General features: G+C 45.7%; 1 protein-coding gene across 1 annotated transcript in view; it reads left to right on the plus strand.

Annotated features, from left to right (window-relative positions):
• The first annotated feature begins 386 nt into the window (after nucleotides 1-386).
• Nucleotides 387-18,426, plus strand: part of ST3GAL1 (ST3 beta-galactoside alpha-2,3-sialyltransferase 1) — a 77,893-nt gene continuing 59,853 nt past the window's right edge. Inside the window, exon 1 of the mRNA XM_054296004.1 lies at nucleotides 387-406. The gene's annotated coding sequence lies outside the window, so the exon portion shown is untranslated. The remainder of the gene's footprint in view (nucleotides 407-18,426) is intronic.

An 18,426-nucleotide genomic window follows, 5' to 3' on the forward strand; every position in this document is an offset into this window, starting at 1 on the left:
ATGGGGTTGATGAGAAGGGTGAGCTGGGGGTACTGGGGTGATGACGGGGGATGATGAGGGGGTGGTGGTGGTGGTGGTGGTGGTGGTGGTGGTGGTGGGGGGGGGGGGTCCGCCCCTCCCGGCCCGGCCCCGAGGAGGAGCCGGCGGGGCCCCGCGCCGTCCACGTGGCCGAGGGCGCGCTATATGAGCGGGCAGGAAGCGCCGGGGAGGGAGCGAGGGGAGGGACGGGGTGTTCGGAGCGGCTCGGCCCGGCAGACAGACGGACACACACACACACACCAGACAGCGCGACACACAGACAGCGCGGCGGCAGCAGCAGCCACCACAGCAGCGACCGCCCGCCCGCCCGTCCGTCCGTGCCCCCGGCCATGGGGCTCGGCCGCCCGCCGGCCCCCCTCAGCCCGCCGTGAGTACCGCGGGACCCCGTCCCTCTCTCCCGTCCTTCCTCGCCGCTCACCTGTGAATCCCCGCTGCTGCAGAAGGCGCAGTGGGAGCCTCCCCGCCTCCTGACTCCTCACTCGGCTCTTGAGTTGTTGGGGTTTTTGGAAAAAATTATTTCTGTGCTCTGGGAGGAGGGGCGGCCCCGGCGCTGCTCGCAGCATCCCCTGGCGCTCCGGAGCGGGGAGGCTTCTCCCCATCCTTCCAGCCGGGATTTCCCCGCTGGAGGGAGGCAGAGGGGAGGTGGCGGTGCCGGGGTGGGCTCCGGGGAAAGGGGCCGCCTTCGGGCGATGCTCGGGGGGCGACAGCGCCCCGAACCCCCCTGCAGCTGCCCCACGGAGCGGTGCTGTCCCACGGGGCCGGTCCTGCGCCCCGAACCCCCCTGCAGCTGCCCCACGGAGCGGTGCTGTCCCACGGGGCCGGTCCTGCGCCCCGAACCCCCCTGCAGCTGCCCCACGGAGCGGTGCTGTCCCACCGGGCCGGTCCTGCGCCCCGAACCCCCTGCAGCTGCCCCACAGACCGGTCCTGCCCAGCGCCGCCGCCGGCAGGGAGCAGCGGGAGGGACCGGCCCCGCGCCCCGGCTGTGCTGGGTTATTTCCCTCTCCCCTGGGTTATAGGCTCTGTGCCGGAGGAGCAAAGCCGGTGTTACTCCGTTAGAGGGCAAAAAAGCAGACTCGCTGTCGTAGGTATCCGCTCGCACATTCCTCCTCGCAGAATGAATTTCTAGAGGAGCATAAATAACTACTCTTCGTTTGCTTTTATTGTACTTGGTATATTTATCTCAGCAGCGAACATCTATCCCAGGTCCTTAGTGTGATTGTGTGTAGTCTTGGCACAAATGAAAACAAGCCAGTAAAAAAAAAAAGAGAAAATGCCTTGATGTATATTTACTCATTTGAGGCGCACAATATTTTCCAACTCTTTGTAGCGGTTGGGTTTGTATGTATCCAACATACCGAAATAACTCTTTCATGCAATTGTAAGTCTGAATTATATATTTGTCTGCTGGGCACATATGTTGAAGGAAAAAACCTCCCTAATTATGGATCTTTCAGAGAGATTGGAAGGGTGACAAAGCCCTTGTAATCTTTTGGGTCAATTTTCATAAGCTCCAAAACCTCTCTTTGAAAAGGAAATTAAATTTCAGTGTACAAAAGGGACAGGAGATTCAAGGATATAAAAAAAGAGTCTCTTATTCTGCTTTGATCTTGTCCTCAGGAGTTCATTTACTTTAGTGTTCTTCAGTGACACAAGTTAAAATGAAGAGTTGTCTTTAACTGGAGTCTTCCTGCCTCTTGGCATTTCGGGAGGTACTCAATTAGCAGCACACTTCTCCCGTGTGTTATTTACAGAGCTTCAGCTGGAGGGGTGGCTCTGTGGGAAGCATCTGCTTGGAAACACTTGGCTTGTTACAGCCACAGCATCCTGTGCCACCCATGCCAGCCAGCACCTTCCCCAGGACAGCGTGTTCAGCCCTCCTCAGTTTTTCTGTCCCAGTCCGGAGCCAGAGATGCTCTGCCCACTCTGCTCAGTGCCTCGACAGAGCTGCTCGGGTGTCAGAAGAAGCTGGGGTGGCCCTGGGTTCCCTTTGCTGCTTTCAGCAGAGGCAGGGTGTTATCTGCAGGACACGGCTGTGCTCAAGGTCCTTTCTGGACCTCTCTGGGAACCTGAGAGTTTCTAATCTGCTTGAGCACATGCCCAGCGGGGTGAAGGAGGGAATGGTTGGATGTGAATAAAGAGCATGAATTTGTTTATTAGAGAATAGCATGTGTTTTCTTGATTATCCTGGAAACAGTAATTTGTTTATTAGAGAATAGCATGTGTTTTCTTGATTATCCTGGAAACAGCAAAGCCCCAGCACCCTGCTCATAGAGCCCCAGGTCTGTGGTGAGCTTGGTGTTCTGTTCCTCTGCTGATTTCTCACTTCATTTACTCTGTTTTGGTGCTGCTGTAGAGTAACATTTCTGTGTCAGGAGGTGTCAGTCCTGTTCCTCACCAACGTCCCAGTCTATGGTTCTGCCAAGTCAGCTTTTAAGTTACCACTAAGTTTTTAAACTGCAGTTCTGCTAATACACATTTATTTTACCTTTCTGCTTAGTATTGTGTAGAAGCATTGTCTCTGAAAGTGCAAAACAAGGGAGAAATTGTATTACTTATTCTTTTGGCTCACTCACTTAGTGCACTGTCTGATTCTGCAGGGGAGACAGCGAGCTGCCCTATGTGGATGAATTTGTCACACATCTCTGCCAGAAACAAACTTGAGAACTTTACAGTTTTTCTTCCAAACTTGATTATCCTGCTAATGGTAATGGCCTCTCAATTGAGGAAGGTCGCTTTTCAAACTAAATATAATTTTATGTAAGACTTGGTATGTGCTTATCAATTTTCTTTTTTGTTTATGTAAAACTGGGAGCAGCTTGAGAGGAAATTAAGGTCATGCAGATGGCAGTTCCATCTTCTAGGTTATAAAAGCATCTTTTATGTCAAGTGAGTTGCAAATGCTGCCATTAAATGATAGTAGAAATAAATTTTTACTTGGAACATCTTTTGCACCTATTTTCAAAAGCGTAGTGAAGCACAAACCTGCTTTTAAAAAGCAAAGCAGAGAGAGCAAACTCAGCTCCGCAGCATGTTTCAAGTGCTGATAATCCCACCACCTGGTGGAGCTTTTCATGGCTCTGGCTGAGAGAACTCTGAAAAGGATGCATTTTTTGTCTTGTTTCAACACTGTCACATGTAGTTTCTTCAACTTTTTTCTTTTTCATAGCAGACTTAATCAATTTTCTATTATTCTGTATCATTTATAGTTTGCAGAAGGCTGCATAGGGCTGTTGGTGTCTCATCTGAAGCAGCAGATAGATGAACTGGTGAAGCAGGGGGTAAAGTTTTCACCTACAATACTTCTTAAGTGAAAGAATTATTTTTAATAACCAGCCCCTCTGCCAAGATACTCTGGTGGAACCTTTCAGTGCAAGCTCAGTTAGCTTTGTACTAATTATTTTTACATTTTGATATAAATAATACTATAAAATTTTTATTTACTATAAAATATTTGCTAAACAGCCCATGTTCAATCAAGCTTGTAAGGAGCAGAGAGGCAGATACATTTTGAACTGATCTGACATTCCTGATACAGGTTATTAAAACATGGGGATGAGTTCCAGGAATTAAGGTGAAGTATGGCAGAGATACTTCACCCCCTCTGCTGCAGTCTTGCCTGTCTGTGATGTTTATGGTGTGCCTCCTAACTGACAAATGAAAATCTAACTCACAGGTATGCAAGCTGAAAGTAAACTCTGGGGTTATCTGCCAGCTCACAATTCAGAGGAATTGCTTACAACAGGGAGGGAGCTCCTTGACCCATGCAGACATTTCCTGTGCAGGACATGCAGCCTTGCAGGCAGAATGCTGTTGTGCATGTTTGTGTTGCTCTTTTTGCCACAGCCAGCAGAGCAGGGGAGGCCATGGCTGGCCTAGGGATGTGGCAGCTCCCATCTGCCTCTCTGCTCCTGCAGGAATGGGGGGCCTGGTGGGATGGACAGCTGCCTTTGCAGCCCATCCAGAGCACGTCTGCATCCCTCTCTGGGCCAGCCTGGGATTCACTGCCCAGCAGGCACCTGTATCACCCAGCATGGGTGTGCTCCAGGGAGCTGGGATCTCCTACCAGGCCTCAGGGACCTTGGCTTCTCAGCTGTGGGCTCTCAGTGCTGTGTGAACTGCCCTGGGTTAGCTGTCCTGGTCCTCTGACACCTGGTGTTGTATTTGAGGCTTCAGGAGGGTGGGTTTGATGTCCAAGGTATCTTCAGTGGCACCTGGAATATGTTTGGCAACTCAGTTCACCCTGTGGGAGCTGGTTGCGTTTTCTCGGTGCAGACTTTTCTCTTATTAAATAGACAACCTTATCAACATAAGTGGTCTGTGTTCAGGATGTATGTCTGTTAGTTGTTCAAAGTTGTCACTTCTTGTGACTCCTCTTGTCCTGATAACTGCTCTGGACTGACCTGGCAGTAATTAACAGCAGCTACAGAGGAGCTGCTGTCACCCTTCTGGTCACCTTTCCCACTTTTACCCAACCTCCTCTTCCCACTGGTGCCAAGTGTCCCGTGCTTGGGTTTGTAAGTAGCAGTCACTTTGTGTAAAATGTCCTATAAAACTCTGAAAAGCTCTTTTAAGTCACAACCCCCTGAAGCTGTGAAATAGCTGTGGAATGTGGAAAATGGGGGGCCTGGACAGACAGGGCGCTCTTTAAAAGAAACTCACCCATAGTATTGGTAGAAGCTTGCTCTGAAGCATGAGATAAGATTAGGAATGTCATCAATTGTAGAGACTGTAGTAATTGTTAAAATGCAATTCTGGGGGAAAGGAGGGTGGAAAGCAATTCTTTCCTGGCTTTGTTTGACTTTGAAGTGCTGTGATTAAGTTGCTTCCTCTGGACTGACGTGCACGTCCCTCCTCAGGGAGAGGAAGATTTGTGCCCTGTGTAGGAGATGACCAAACCTGTGAGCAGACAGGAGTTGTGCTATTTCAGGAAACCTGTTAACCTCATCAAGCCACATCTGTTTCTCTGGGCCAATCCCACAGCTGTTTCTGCCAAGCAATTGCAAGGTGTCCTAGAATGCAACAGAGACACAAGACAAGTGATTGAAACCTGCACCTGGTGACAAATGTTTGAAGTGTAGCTGTCTTTCTCCGAGGACATCATCTCAATAGAACTTTTTTGGTTTGTTTTTTTTTTATAGTAACTTTTCAGGTTTTCAGTGCAGGCTCAGCACTCTGTAGCCTTCCATCCCAAAAGATTTGAGGGGAGGACAAGGAGGAATGGGTGACAGGTTAGAGCCCAGAGGGTCCAAGCACAACATTTCCCACCTTGCTGGTGCCTGACAGAGGACTGCTGCTGGCATGGAGGTGACCCCACATCCTCCTGGTGTCCCCAGAACTCTCCTGCAGTGAGCTCCTTAGCCACCCTTTTGGAGGATTGTTCTGCAGAGTAAGAACTGGCACAGTGACACTGAGATATTAAGTCTGATGCAATTTTAAAATGTCTCTGGACTTTATAATTGCTGCTGACATTTTTTCAGGAGCCGTGGAGTTCTGTATTTTTTTTTACTTTTGTTTTTAGAGCTCTGGTACACCAAAACAAAACAAATGTTTTTCTTTTTAAAGGACACTGCATTATTTCTAGAAGCTGGATCTTCAATCAGGGACTTAATCTTACTTATCTGAGATACTTTGTGTGCTGACACATCATAGTGTTGTACCAGCTCGAAAAAGAAATCTAATTCTATCAAATCTGCCAGCTCAGTTAATATGACCCTGCCAGGGAAGCATATAAGGCATCACCTCCAGTTCTTTTAGGAAGGCATCAGATTCCCACTGCCAGCTCAAATTCAAAGCACAGTGCACATGGCCAGGTTTGGATTTAAAAAAAAATAATTCTAAGGTACTTCTTGTGTCTTGGCATGCAAAACCACAGATCACATTGGAAGATGTCGTCTGAATATTTGGGTTGAAACAGCAGTTTGAGTCCTGCAGTCCTTTGGAAATAATCCTGAAGCAGAGACCTGTGTTACTCACCTTGAGACTTCTACAAACTCCTGTGTAAAGAGCATGGTGCAACTTGAATCAGAGCTGACCTGACAGTTTTGGGGGTTTTTTTGACACTCTGGAGTTCATCCAAAGCTGCTAGGATGTGATGAGGACATCCATGCCTGTATCTTAAATTCCTTTGGCCTGATGGGAGGTGGTGATGCCTTCTATGGAACCTGCAGCCTGCATTACTGCAAGACTTTGGCTGTAAATGCTGTTGCTCTGTGCACCTAATCCTTCATTTACTAGAGCTTCTCTTAAATCAGTTTGTGCAAATTATCTTAGATTTTTTTTTTTTTGGTGACAACACTGAGAAAAATACTCATTTACATTGAATTGAAGCAATTTTTGGTTAAGCAAAGGCAGGTCAAAATAATTATGATTTTGAGAAAGTGATGCATTGCTACTTTTAGATACTTTGTCTTAATTCCAGGTCCATTTCAAACCTCTCAGGTAGTCAAAATCACTCATTTTGAAAGAACCAAGTTTGCCTTCAGAGATGTCAGAATGATTCCTCTGAATTTGATGTGACCTGCATTGTCACAGTTTGTCAGCCAATGGTAATACTGATGTTATAGCTGAATCTGGGGTTTTGTTTCTTTTCTCTTTGAAACTATTTTTGAAGTGAAGCTATTATTCTTTGGAAGGTTTACCTTGTTTTTCTCTTCAGGGACAATTCTATATATTTCAAGTAAGAAAAGGATCTCTCCTGTTGCTCAGTCTAGTGCTTATTAGAAGAATTACAGCTCTTCTTTCTTGATCTCTCTTCTCTTTTCAGCTGCTGTATCCTCTGCTTTCCCCCTTCAGTTAAAATCTGCCTTTATGGAGAAGCATTGACTTTATGATCAGGTCTCCTGTGGCTTCGCTCTGCCTGCTAAAACAGATCTGCTGCTCCTCTCAAGCAGCTGGCTTGATTCTAGCCTAAAACTTTAACCTGAGGAGTGAAAATGAACTTCTGCTTGCCCACTGTCAAGTGTTCAGCTTCATCCTTCAGACTCTAATACTGAGGGCTGCCTGATATCTCTAAGGGATCAAGCAGCAGCGCTGGTGAGAGCACAAAGCAGGTAGAAACTAAATTTGCAGGCAGGACGTTGATGCATGCAAGTTATCTTGGAATCGTGGAACATCCTTGCCTGGCAGGGACCCACAGGGATCACTGAACCGGCCCTGTGCAGGACATCCCAAGAATCCCACCCTGTGCCTGAGAATGTGGTCCAAATGCTCCTTGAGCTCTGTGAGGTTGTGTTGCAATCACTGCCCTGGGAAGTCTTTTCCAGTGCCCAGCCACCCTCTGGGGGAGAACCTTGTCCTGGTGTCCAACCTGAACCTCCCCTGGCACAGCTTCAGGCCGTTCCCTTGGCTCCTGTCACTGATCACCTGAGAGATCACTGCCTGCCCCTCCTCTTCCCCGTGTGAGGAAGCTGTAATTCCTCTTGTCCCCCTGAGGAAGCTGTAATTGCAGTGAGCAAACCAAGTGACCTCAGCTGCTCCTCATGGCCACCCCTCAAGGCCCTTCGCTGCTTCACAGCTCTCCTTTGGACACTTCCTAATATTTTTCTATCTTTTTTGTGTTGTATTGCTGTTATGATGTTGTGATGAAGTTCTGTCTTGTGCTCTGGAGGCTGTGCTGTAATGGCAGCACAGAAATAAAAGGGAAAACTGCATTACCCTTTGTAAAATGTCAGGAGTTAAACAGACCCTTGCAAAAACTTCTCTTGCTTAGAAAGGCAATATTGAAATGTAAACTGGCCCTTATAAAATATCATCTGGAAACCAAAATTGTCTTTTCTGGTGCTAAGAGGAAGAAAACAAATTGGGAGGGCAATGTGAGGATCCTTTATAAGTTTGGTAAAAGGCAGCTCCCTTCTCTTGGGCTGCCAGAAATGCCTGTGGTTGGCTTGCTGGTGTAAGTGGGGACTCTGCAGTGGATTTGTGGAGAAGATCTGGGCAGGGCACACAGCTGTGGGGTCAGGATATGGCTTTGCTTCAAGATAGCAGCTATAGGCAGCAAGATGTCAGCTCCACCAAGGTTATTCTGATGTCTGCCATGTGGTGATGTGAAGTGCCCATGGAAGTACCAAGTGTGTGTGAGATCCTGAGAGCTTCTTCAGAGCTTCAGGAGAGTTTTTTCTAGTTTCATCACTCTTTCTCTCCTACCTGAGTAGGTACTGAAATGCTCTTTAATCCTGCTCTTCAGGATTTTTCCCTGCCATGCTTTAACCCCCCAGACAGCAGCTAAACCCCACACAGCCACTCTCTCACATTCCCTGCAATGGGTAAAAGTGAAAAATTCATGCGTTGAGACAAATTTAATATGTAAAGCATAAGCTGCACATGGCCAGCAAAGCAAGCTAAGGAACTCAATCATCACTTCCATGGGCAGGCAGCTGTTCAGCCATCCCCAGGAAAGCAGGGTGATTTTTTTGTTTTATTATCCCACATAATGGTGAATGGGAAGGTAAATTCCATCACACTCAATGTGCCTCCCTTTCTTCTGCTCCCATCTTGCTGTGCTGCCCATGATGCTGTACGCTATGATGTCCTCGGGTCAGCTGTCCTGTCCTCTTTCAGTTCTTTGTGCACCCCCAGCCTCCTCGCTGGTGGGGTGGGCTGAGGAGCAGAAAAGGCCTTGGCTTTGTGTAAGCTCTGCTCAGCAATAATGAAAACGTGCCTGTTTTATCAACAGTGCACCCAGCACAAATCTAAAACACAGCCCCATACCAGCTACTGTGGAGAAAATTAACTATCCCAGCCAAAACCAGCGGAGTCCTTGTGCACATACTTCCTCTCATCCACCCTGTTTCCTCAAATTGTCCTTGCTTGAAGAAAACAGGCTGTTCCTACAGCTTCCACCAACCCCCTTCCCTCCCTGGCTTTGTTCTCTGTGTGCCAGGATCAGAGTGAACCAAGGCAGCAGGAGAGCCAGGGACACTTCAACTTTGTCCTTGAGGACAAGTGTGTGGTGTTGTAGGACACACTTATGGCTGAGAACTTGGAGTGAAGGCCTGCCCCCTCTCAGCTCCCTGTCCTTTCTGGCTGCCAAGGACAGTATTTCAGTTTCCTGGAGGTTCAGTTCAGCCTGTAAAGTGGTTGGAGATTCCAGTAAAGATGTAAACACTGCCCTTTTGACCAACAGCTTGATTTTTGAACTACGAAAGTAAAGGGAAATCCAACCCCCATGGAGAAAAGAGCTTTAGAGGAGGGATTCACTCTCTGCCACTCCATTGAGTGGTGCAGTCATCAAAGATGTGCAAAAGCACAGCTGATGCAATGTAAATCATGTACATTTCTGTTTTGTTTACTACAATGGGGTTATCATCATAGTGCTGCAAGCATTGTGCAGTTTGGTGTCTTATCCATGTGGCTGTTCATGAACTTTTTTTGCTTGCCTGGATCCTAAGACCTTACAGAGAAACATAGTGTCTTTGGCTCACTGTGGCTGTCACAGGAGATTTTCTGTTAAAAAGTAAGCAAAAATAGATATGCAAAAATAAAAACTGCTTCAGACCTGGAGTTAGAGAGAAAAAGCCTGTATTGTGGTAGTAGGATGTGGGAAAGAGCAGCAGCTTCACAGCTTTGTGATAGAACTGTGAGGATGCTGGAGCACAGCTGTCCTGCATCCTGCTGTTAAATCCATATCTCTCCAGTTGAAAGACAAGGATGTTGTGTGGGACAGTGTGTAAAATGCTGTGTACAAGTTCATGTAGATGGTGCCAATGGCTCTTCTCTCATCCCATAGCATTGTGACACCCTTGTATACCCATTGCAGAAGGCCACCAGATTTGTCAGGAGCAATTTGACATAATGCTCACAATTCAGACAGTTAATTGCACCAACAAAAGTTGTGTGTTAATGCTCAGGTAAGGCACTGATTTGTGTTTCTCCAAAAGCTCTGTATCTCTGTTGCAGAGAACACCCAATCCTTCAAACAGAAATTAACTCAAGCAACTGCATAACTGGTTGTGAGGCCAAAGAGCAGAGGAGCAGGAGATGGAAACTGGCTGTTGAAAAAGACAAGGTTATTGAAAAACAAACAGTAAGTGCAGAAGTGGCTAAAAGGCTTGGAAGTAGCAGTGAAACAAAGGAGTTTAGGATAAGCTGCTTCTCCCAAGGCCAAAGTCTCCTGTTGATGCTGAGTTCAGCATTGGCAGAGGGTGTTGCTATGGAATTGTACTTCATTTTGGAGTGTTTTTAATAAATGAAAATGACAGAGGCCTATATTGAAAAGAATCAATAGGTTGGAATTTCCAGTCAGACTCCTTTGGAGGGGAATGTCTCCGTTTCACAGAGCACCGGAAGAGGCTGCTTGTATCTTCCTCTGTTGCCACCTGACCTGCTGCTGCTGCTGTAGGAGAGTGGCTCATTTGCTGAGCTTTGTTCCTGCTGTCTTAGGAGGATGCACACTTTTCCTTTGCCTGTAAGTGGTCTGGATGGAGAATTCTATCATAGAGTCAATTAAGTTGGAAAAGATGTCTAAGATCATCAAGTCCAACCATCAAACTAGCGCCAACATCATGTTCACCATTAAACCATGTCCTCGAGTGCCACATCCACAAGTTTTTGAACAGTTGCAAGGATGGTGACTCTACCACTCCCCTGGGCAACCAGTTCCAATGCTTTACAACCCATTTCATGGGGAAAAAAAAAAAAGTCCCAATGTTAAATTTAACCTGAGGCCATTTCCTCTCATTTTGTCACTCTTTACTTGGGAGAAGAGACCGACCTCCACTTGGCTACAACCTCCTTTCAGGTAGTTGTAGAGAGAGGGAAGGTCTGCCCCCATCCTCCTTTTGTCCAGGTTAAACACCTCCATCTCCCTTAACTGGTCCTCATAGGACTTGTATTCCAGCTCCTTCACCAGCTATCTACAGCTAATACTCTACCAGATTAAGACAGGAGTGCTCAGTGTGGCTACTGTCTCTACTGTTCTTGGAGAAAAGCTTCCCACGCTCCAGTGACAGTAGCCCTTTATCCCTTTGGTTTAAAATACCCAAGTCCTGTCTGGTGACTGTCATCACACTAATTGAGAAACAATCCTAAGAAATTTGCCCCATTTTCAAGTTACTATCTTGGAAAAAGGACAGTTGTCTTGTGGGAACAGGCTGGACCGAGAGTTACATCTTAGTGCAGCAGAGGCAGTCCTTAGATCCTCCTCAGGCAAGCTGTCAGACACACCCAGCTTTTCTTTTTTTGTGTGTGCTTGTGAATTTTTAAAGAAGCATTGCTCAAGATGTCTTTTTTCCTGACTAATCTTACCCCACACAAACTTAGAAGTTCTCTGTAGTGTATAAAATAAACCCACCAGGCACAGCTCCATTTTGGAAAATAGCTTTTCATTAAGGTGTAACTCTCCCCTGCCTTGCTCAGAGCCACTAACCTCACATTTGGCATGTCTCTGAATTTGGAAAATACTATTATGAGTCTGGCTGTTGTCTGCCAGTACAATTTTTTCACCTTTACTGTCTTGCTTGGAAATTTAGTGGCTCTGATATCCAGAAGATAACAGTGAGGATCCTCTTATGGAAGAGACTGGAGCTAAAGCCATACCCCAAGGGAACTGGATGCACTTGCTGTGGGAGTTTCAGGCTTGCTTGGCACAGCAGCGCAGCCTGAGGGTGGGATCACCAGGGTGGCATTTAACCCTTCCCACTCTGGAAGAGACCAGGTGGCTTTACAAGGGTGGAGCTTGGTGCCATTGGGGCTGGTGCTGCCTGCTGTGCTGCTGACCCCCTCCTCATTAAACACTGAGACGTGGCACACTGCCCCCTGTGCCCAAGGGTTAAGGGCAAAACTGGGAGAGATTTGCTTGCTTTGAAAAGTATCTCTTTCACAGTCCTTCATCTCTACAAAGGGAACCCATCCAAATTTGCCATTGCTACTTTTGTATCTGTTCAGACTTCAGTTGACAACTCTAGTTCTTGGAGCTGGAAATTCTGTTATTAGGGCACTGAGATTTTTCTGAATATTAAAAATGCCTTGCTTTTATAGCTGTCAGAACCAATCTTTCAGCTCTCCCCCTCCAGCTGCTGTGCTCTGTTGGGAGCTGATTGCTACTCCTGGGCAGGTGTCAGCATTGTTGTGCCTGGCACCAACAATATTGACTTCCAAGGAAAGGAGGGTGTTTCTGCATCTCAGATCCAGTTCTGTGTTTTGTTTATGATGCTCTCTTGTGCCAGGAAAAAATGCTGCATAACACTTTGCCCTGTGTCCAAGAGAGAGCAGGGCTGTGCTCAGTAACCTTGAGTGTGGATTTGTGAGCTCTGGTGAGCTCATTAGAGCTTGATCTGCTCATTACCTGGGGACTGCTGAAGGCAGCACCAAAATATTTGAGAAGTCAGCAAGGGCAGCATGCTTCCCTCTGAGTGAGCACGGGAATGTTGTTCAGCACATGCATTTGAATTGATTGCTGAAGCTGACATCTGCTTACTGAGGTTTACAAAGCTTGTGGCTTCTCATAAAACACATGGCATTTGTAAGGACAGGCTTGTCAATGAGAGTTCCCTTACTCAAAGCCAACAGGATTCTCCCATCTGTGTAGCAGAGCCCTTTCCTTAGAGCCATCAGTCACCACTGTCTGAAAGTCTAGGTGAAAGTGAGTAAAAACAAAATTTTTGTTCTTGCTCTTCCCTTCCCCAAGGAAATTCTTTCCCTGGTGTGACAGCCCTTCCCAGTCTACTTATAGCTCCTACTGAATTTCAACTTCCTGTCCAAAATTGCTGGGACATGAGATGATTAACAAGAAATGTTCCTGAAAGGACACAGGATAAGGGATCCTTGTCAACAGTACATGGTGAAAGATTCCAAACCTGATGAGTGATCTTTAGGGTGTGCAGCAGGCACCCAGAGAGCGTCTTGGGTATTGAGAGAGTTAAAATTGGTTTGGATTTTTTTCAGGAGGTGCAGAACAAAGCCACAGCACTGGCATTATCATGAAAGATCTCCTTCAGCCTGGCCAGTCCGCTATTTTAGGAGGCATTAAGTGATGTAAACATCATGGCAGAGAGACTGAAACACTTGTTGTGGTTTAACCCCAGCCAGCAACTAAACACCACTCTCCCACTCCCCCACCAGAGACTGGGGGGAGAACTGGAAGGTAAAAGCTGGAAAACTCATGGGCTGTGATAAGGACAGCTTAACAGGAAAAGCAAAAGCCATGCACACAAACAAAATAAGGAAATTATTTCCTGCTTTCCACAGCCAGGCAAGTGTTCAGCATCCCCAGGAGGGCAGGGCCCTGTCACAGGTAATGGTGACTTATGGAGACAGTGGACATCACCCCAAATGTCCCCCGTTCCTCCTTGTCCCCCCCACCTTATACACTGAGCACGATGTCACATGGTCTGGAGTATCCCTCTGGTCACCTGTCCTGGCTGTGTCTCCTCCCAGCTTCCCATGGACTCCCCAAAACACAGGCCCACACCGGCCCAAATCAGCCAGCACTCCACAGCAAATGGAGCAGTGCTTGTGCAGGCCCATGGGTAACTTCATAGTTCCCCATCACTTGTGGGATTTGCGTCTTCATCTAAACAGCATGCAGATTTGTCACTTGGCTTCTCTCACCAGGATTCTCTAGGTGCACACTGAAAACCACTCTGCTAGCAGGGTGCACCTCACCAGGGTGAATGGCAAAAGTTCCATCCTTTTGGTTTAGCTGAACAGAGGTGAACTTTTCTTTAAGGTGGGGAAAAGGTGGTTCCTGAGCTTACCTAAAAATAAACAAGGTCCTGACTGGCATGGTTATATTTTCACTGCTTGACCTATCAAAGGAGACAGTGGCATGGGAAGGACACAAGTAACTTTCAGATGACATTGCATTAGTTTGTAGCAATGCTGGAATTTCTGTTGAGATGCTTCCCAAGGATGTTGCACGCATCCGGCAAAGGCTCTGCTTGTTCTTTCCTTTGATATTTGCCCAGAACCAGAGACAGATGCTGTAAAATGGAGTAATTAAATGTGTTGATTTCTTGTAGAAATGGTTACTGTAGTTCATTTTATAGTGTAGGGGTAAGGGGGATCTTTAAACATATCTTCACTCAGCTTGTGTGATTTGAAGGTGGCCTTTTCTCTCTTTTTTTTAGTGTCAATTAGTGGAAGTTTTTGGGTTGAGGTTTGTTTTTTTCTTTTTAAAGCACAAGGCTTATTTAAGAACATTGTAGACAAAATATTTTGCAATGCCAAAAATCTTCTGCAGTGTGTTCAGAGCAGGACTTTCTTTGCTCTTCAGCTCAGAGTGCTTTAGACAGAATGGGAGAAGGACATGAAAGAGAATTGTGTTGTACTTAGCAGAATTAGAATAAGCCCACAAGCACATGGTTTGTACTTTTTAATTCCAAGAGCCTGAATCTGATCTCACTCCTGCTAATCTCTGAAGGGATTATTCCTGATTTACACCATCCTGAATGAAATCAGAATCTGGCCCTGAAAGCCTGCTGGTACTTCAGACATTGTCTCAAGGCAGCTGACCTGCAAATATGAAAAGGAGACCTGAGTTCCTGTGGGTTAACTGTTTAAATTTGTCAAGCTAAGTCAACTGCAGCTTGTTTAGCAGGGAAATGGCTCTGCAAAACCTCAGGCTAGAACCCATTTACCTCTGTTGGACTAATGGGAGGAAATCAGAGGATCCTCTTTGGTGCAACACAGTGCTCTGCATTTGCATAGCATCTTTCATCTGAGGATATTAAATAACTACTTCAGTGCACTTCTGGAAGCTGTTCAGCCAGACAAATCTCTCTAATGACCTGCCACGACTCTGGTTGCTAGCAGTGAAGCAAAAATAAGTTAGTACATTGAGTCTCTGGTCATGAGTGGCATCTGTAAGAAGAGGTCTGCAACCTAGAACAGTGTGAAACTGTTAGCTGAAAATACTGGGGTTTCTGGAAAAAAGGCTATGTCATACTTAGCTGCTGAGAAGAAAAATTGATTTTTATTAGCACAGGTTCAGTTAGTGTTCACTGAGACAGGTACCAAAAGCAAATGTACAGTTTCAGGGTGGGAAAGCACAGGTTGCCTTTTAGTCATCATGCCAAATTCTTTATGGCCCCAAATGAATATTTTTTTTTTTCATGTTTTGGTTGTCTACGTGCTCATTTTTAAGGCTGTGTTTGCATTGAGATTAAGGGAAAGTTGAACACACCTTTTCATAGGGCTGCTCTAAAGGAAACTGGTATATTATTATACATCTGTGCATATTCTCCAGTGGACATGTCATGTTTATCATTCTGAAAAGCACAGTTATGGTGTGGTGACACATTTGCACAGTGTTTGAACATAATAAATGCAGCCATACAGTGGGAACCACATGGGCCTCATGCAATGGCCCACCTATTTCCTTTTAGATTTTGTTCTTGAATTCTGTTGTCAGCTCAGATTTCTTAGTAGCTGTCTCTTTGCCATGTCCATTGGAGATGCTCCAAGCTTTAGACCAAGTAGTTAGATGAGTGTGGAGGGTGCTGTCTTTATGGACTGTAGGATGCCTACATCCCATCATTCACCCAGCACAATGGAAAAAACACTGAACCTCTGTCACACTGAGCAAAAAGGCTCAGTATAGGAAGATTTTGCTCACCCTGGTTCAGTGATCCCATGCAAACATCTGCTCCTGCTCTGGAGCTGAGCTCCTTTTTCCTTTCCAACCTGAAAGCATGGTTATGGCATTAAATATATTGAACCAAATTTGACATGCACAGTCATTTGTCTGGAAAGTACCATTAATTTTCCTTGCAATAAGTAAGAAAGTCTGCTTCTTCCTCAAAGGTGTATTTAGTTTTGTTGCTAGTCACTCCAAGTTGTTAGCCATGGCTGATGTAAGCCCTGCCTGTCTGTCAGCAGAGTTTGGAGGAGCTAATGACAGTTCCTGGAGGTGAGACTTCATTGATTCAAGCTGAAACAGCTGGTGAGCAATGCTCTGAGGAGTTGGCATTAGAATAGAAAAACCCAGTTGGCTTTGTGTCTATATGAGCAACCCAGAAAACTCTGTAGTGAGATCTCTGCATTTTTCAGTTTTCCATAAAATAGTCATCATCATCTCAGGTCCACATCTCTCCACTTTTCTGTATTTTTGCCTGATATAAGCCAGAGGAAGTGCCATGGAAGCAAATGTGGGATTTACTGGGGGAATGAGAGCTGGTTAATCCCACACTCTTCAGCAAAGCTCTCCCTTCCTTCAATCCTGTCTCTGCAGCAATGTGTGCATCAACCTGGGTCCTCTTCAGTGAAAAAGAGTGATACTGGACCTTCCTTTGGAGCTTTTGCTGTTTGATTGAATCAAATTCTCAAAAAATTCTCTCCATCTATATATCTGCTATAGGGTAAGAGACATTTTTCCCTGTTTGTCTCTGATCTCAGCTGATCCCACAAAGTCTATTGCTACAGCAGATGTAAAGGTGGAGAAATTTTAAAATACACCACAAAGCAGATATAAAATCTGCTGCCTTGCTGAACTGGTTAATGTTGCTTAGCTGACATTTCTGCAGTGTAGGAAAAGCTGCATATTACTGGCCAAGCACTTTGTAATTTTCTGTTATTTCTAAAATGGATGCCAGCAATTGGAAATATTGAGTAATTTTTAATTGAAGGGATATGATCAGTGGGTGATTAGTTTTTGGAGTGCCTTGGATGAATGCTGTGTTGTAGAGAGAAGCCATCTGGAGCAGGGCTGTGGTTTAGCTGCTGCAATGAGTACCCACGGACTGCAGTGCCAAAATGACCAGGTTTATTACATCGATGAGGATCTTGAGTAATTCAATTCATTTTCACAGATCTAAATGAACTAAAATGAGAACATAATTTGGCCTGAAGTTTTAGTTTGATGCTCTCAATTATTAAACCAAGGATCATCGATGCATTTTCTACTATGCTTAAAATAACCCAGCCACAGCAAATCAGGCTCTTGAGTTCCTTCCTCTGCCTGCAGCTTTTACCAGATTTACCATGGGCAGGATTTCACCATGTTTTGCCTGGATGGCCAATGTGACTTCTTGTATTTGCTGCTCCTCTGCATCACAAGCATCACACTCTGCCTGTGACCCTGGGGATAGGCTGGCAGAGAAGAATCTCAGAACCACAGAATGAGTTGTGTTGGAAAGGACCTTTAGAAATCTTCCAGTCCCACGCCCTGCAAGGTGCAGGGACACCTTCCACTAGATCAGAGCCCTGTCTGTGCTGACCTTGAAGGTTTCCAGGTGTGGAGCACCCACCACTGCTCTGGGTTGCAGTAATGCTCTCACTGCTGGGGATTGCTGGGCAGAGACCCCCCCATAAATCTGTGTTAGTCACAAATATTGCAGCTCACACTGCTGCAGGGTACCTGCAGCAGCCCTGGGTGTGTAGCCAGGCTTGTAGCTGCTGGGCTTAATGACTCCAAAATGAAGACTGATTTGTGGTCATACCAAAGTAAATCCTCCCTCTTCCTGAAACTTTCCTTGCACAGTCTTTTTGCTGAAGCCTGATCAGTCATGGTGATGTACAGCCCTGAAACTTGAGTCCCAAGAGCTGCCCTGTATTCAGTGCATCAAGGGGTGTTTGGAGCAGTGAGGGTTACTGGAGGAAGTGGCTGGAAGAAAAAAAAAAACAAACAACCTTTGAGAATGCTTTGATCTGAAATCAAATATCTGCACCAAGGAGGCAGTGTATTTTTAGGAAGAGGGCACAGGCTGCATGTAAGTAGATGCATTCTATTTGATGTGCTGAGATCAAGGTGTTGGAGTCTTTAGCTGCTCATCTGGCCATCTTATCTTGTGTTTTCCCTCTTAATTTTTCCCTTGTGTTTTAAAATTGTTTTTCCCACTTGTTCTGTGAAACATTCTTATGCAAAGCCAAGTCTCCTGCAACTCAAGCAAGCTTGTTTGTAGCACAATAAGAGCAAAGAGGTGTCACAGTCTTGGTTTTGCATAAAAACACGTAATTTATTTCCTTTTTTCCCCCTTCCCAAGCTTGTTATTAAATGATCAGTACTTTAATGAAGCATTTAATGGAGAAAACAAAACAAAGCAACTTCTATATCCTCTAGATTGTTCCCAAAACCCTGAATGAAAAATTATTTAGAGATTAAAACCCTTGCTGTTTCCTGTGTCATTGCAAAGCAGTAATGAGCAGAACTTGAAAAGCTCTTCTCTCTCCTGGTTTGGAGTACCAGCCTCTATCACAGCATCGAACAGCAATGCCAGCACTTTTTCATGGCACCAGCTGATTAAGTTTCATAGCAGATTCTCCCCCCATTTAATGCTGCTAATGACTATGTGAATGAAACTCACAATATAAGCACAAGTTTGAAATCTCAGCTTCAGCATTGGAGCTTAAACAATCTGTACAGGAAGAGGCTGAGAATGTAAGCATCAGTTTAAAATTGTCGAGTTTTCCAGTTTTCTTTGCAATTTCCCCAAAGCCACACAATCCACAGCAGAC

This window comes from Melozone crissalis, unplaced genomic scaffold (genome assembly GCF_028551555.1).
Source record: "Melozone crissalis strain CALT ecotype California unplaced genomic scaffold, PUWL_Pcris_2 ptg000002l_1, whole genome shotgun sequence".
NCBI classification, from domain to species: Eukaryota; Metazoa; Chordata; class Aves; order Passeriformes; family Passerellidae; genus Melozone; species Melozone crissalis.